The sequence below is a fragment of the Amblyraja radiata genome, unplaced genomic scaffold, assembly GCF_010909765.2.
Source record: "Amblyraja radiata isolate CabotCenter1 unplaced genomic scaffold, sAmbRad1.1.pri S64, whole genome shotgun sequence".
NCBI lineage: Eukaryota > Metazoa > Chordata > Chondrichthyes > Rajiformes > Rajidae > Amblyraja > Amblyraja radiata.
This window is the reverse complement of record NW_022630158.1, coordinates 268,054-271,227: the sequence shown is the minus strand read 5'-3', so window position 1 is coordinate 271,227 and position 3,174 is coordinate 268,054.

Sequence of the window (3,174 nt, the reverse complement as noted above, 5' to 3'; positions counted from 1 at the left end):
GAAGATAGAGTAATACAGTGTGGAAACAGGCCCTTCGGCCCAGCATGTCCCATCTGCACTAGTCCCACCTGCCCACGTTTGATCCATATCCCTCCGAACCTGTCCTATCCATGTACCTGTCTAACTGTTTCTTGAATGTTGCGATAGTCCCCGCCTCAACTACCTCCTCTGGCAGCTTGTTCCATACACCTACCATCCTTTGTGTGAAAAACATACCCCACAGATTCCTATTAAATCTTTTGCCCTTCACTTTAAACTTATGTCCTCTGCTCCTCGATTCACCTGCACTCGGCAAAAGACAACCATATCTATTCAAATCATGATTTTATACACCTCTATTAGATCATCCCTCATCCTCCTGTGTTCCATGAAATAGAGTCCCAACCTACTCAACCTCTCCCTATAGCTCTGGCCCTCTAGTCCTGGCAACATCCTCATAAATCTTCACTGTACACTTTCCAGTTTGATGACATATTTCCTATAACATGGTGCCCAGAGCTGAATACAATACTCTGAATGCAGCCTCGCCAACTTCTTATGCAACTGCAACATGACCTCCCAACTTCTATACTCAGCCTGACCCGCTGAGTTACTCCAGCACTCTGTGAAACGTCACAGAACTGAGCAAGATTAGCAAGTTTGCTGATGATACAAACGTGAGTGGTTTTGCAGATAGTAAAGATGGTTGTGAAAGATTGCAGCAGGATCTGGATCTATTATCCAGGTGGGCAGAGGAATGGTTGATGGTTGCATGGTTCCTTGAAGGTCGTGTCGCAGGTATATCAGGTGGTCAAAAAGTATTTTGGCACTTTGGCCTTCATCAGTCAGAGTACTGAGTATAGAAGTTGTGAGGTCATGTTGCAGTTGTATAAGATGTTGGTGAGACAGTATTTAGAATATTGTGTTCAGTTCTGGGCACCATGTTATAGGAAAGATGTCAAACTGAAAAGAGTACAGAGATCCCCATCCTGGATCAGTCCAATCAGGGTTGTGTCATCCACAAACTTGAGATGCTTGACAGAGGTGTCAGTGGAGGTGCAGTCATTGGTGTGGCGAGAGTAGAGGAGAGGGGAGAGTACACATCTTGCGGTGCTCCTATGCTGAGCGTACGCATCTTGCGGTGCTCCTATGCTTTCCTGTCTCCTATGCTGATTCCTGTCAGTCAGAACGCTGGTGTTCCACCGACAGAGGGGTTCAGGCACAGTCAACTCAGAAAGTTTGGAGCGTAGTAGCTCTGGCACAATGGTGTTGAATGCAGAGCTAAAATAAACAACAAAAATCCTCGCATGGGTCCCCTGGCGGTCTAGGTGCTGGAGGATGAAATGTAGGCCCAGATTGCCTGCGTCATCCACTGATCTATTGGCCCAAAATACAAACTGCAGAGGGTCCAGCAGGGGGATTGTGAAACTGTTCAGCTTGGCCAGCACAAGCCTTTCATCGGTCTCAATGACTACAGAGGTCAGTGCGACAAGCCTGGAGTCATAAAGACCAGTATTCCTTACCTTTTTGGGTACAGGGAAAATAGTGGAGACATTGAAGCAGGCAGGGACAGTGCATCTTTGCAGGTACTGGTTAAAATGAGTAATTGGGTGTGAAGTGTTAGTTGGGGTGGGAAAGGGAACACTATTTTCATTACTGGAGTCTTGCCTTAAGTAGGTGTGAGGTGGTAAATGGGAAGGAGAGGGTGCAGGGTCCATTCTTTACAGACTGGGGTCTGGCTGTGTTTGTTGGGGAGGAGGTACCAGGGTTACGTTTCTGATTTTCAAACCAGCAGTAAAAGTCATTCAGGTAGTTCGTCAGCTGATTATTGTCCAAAGAGCGGGGGGGCTTTCCTCTTATAGCTGGTGATTTCTTGCATGCCCTTCCAAACTGAAGAATAGTCACTAGCTGAGAATTTGCTCCTCAACTTCTCAGAGTACCTTTCCTTGGCAGCTCCGATTCCTCTTCTCAGCTCTTTATCGATTAGGTTATCTTTGAACTCTTTAACGATTAGGCTATCGGCTTGACCCATATTTGCCCCCCACACACCCACCTCCGATCTCGAAATGGAAATGTTACATCTGTATATAATGATCCCATTAAAATGTGTATTAAAGTAATAAACTATGGAATTCATATTTTTCAGTGTTGTTTTCAAGGAAAAGAAAGCAGTTCCAATTGTTTGATATTATTTGATATTGTTTAAAATTATTCACATGGAGGAGAAAATATAATAGCTCTAAAACCGACCTTAATTTTGCAATCTCACTAAAGATAATCCCCATTTCCCTCTTCCCTCCCCATCTCTTTCTTCCCTCCCTTCCCCTCTCTCTCTCCCCCTCCCACACCCCCCCCCTCTTTCTGCCGGGGGGCAAAGATGAAAGTGGCACGGGCCCAGAGGGGGTGGCATGGGTCAGCAGGGGTGGTGTGGGCCCAGCGGGGGTGGCGTGGGCCAGCAGGGGTGGCGTGGGCCCAGCGGGGGTGGCGTGGGCCCAGCGGGGGGTGGCGTGGGCCCAGCGGGGGTCAGCGGGAGTGGCGTGGGCCAGCAGAGGTGGTGTGGGCACAGCGGGGATGGCGTGGGCCCAGCGGGGTTGGCGTGGGCCCAGCGGGGTTGGCGTGGGCACAGCGGGGGTGGCGTGGGCTCAGCGGGAGTGGCGTGGGCCCTGCAGGGGTCAGACGGGGCAGCATGGACATTGCAGGGGTGGCCTGAAACCAGCGGGGGTGGCGTATGCCCAGCGGGGGTGGCGTGGGCCCAGCGGGGGTGGCGTGGGCCCACCAGGGCTGGCGTGGACCAGCGAGGGTGGCGTGGGCCAGCGGGGGTGGCGTGGGCCAGCGGGGGTGGTGTGGGCCCAGCGGGGGTGGTGTGAGCCCAGCGGGGGTGGCGTGGGCCCAGCAGGGCTGGCGTGGACGAGCGAAGGTGGTGTGGGCCCAGCAGGGCTGGCGTGGACGAGCGGGGGTGGTGTGGGCCCAGCGGGGGTGGCGTGGGCTCAGCGGGGGTGGCGTGGGCCAGCGGGGGTGGCGTGGGCCCAGCGGGGGTGGCGTGGGCCAGCGGGGGTGGCGTGGGCCAGCGGGGTGGCATGAGCTCAGCGGGGGTGGCGTGGGCTCTCCAGGGGTCAGCCGGGGTGGCATGGGCACTGCAGGGGTGGCGTGGGACGAGCGGGGGTGGTGTGGGCCCAGCGGGGGTGGCTTGGGCCC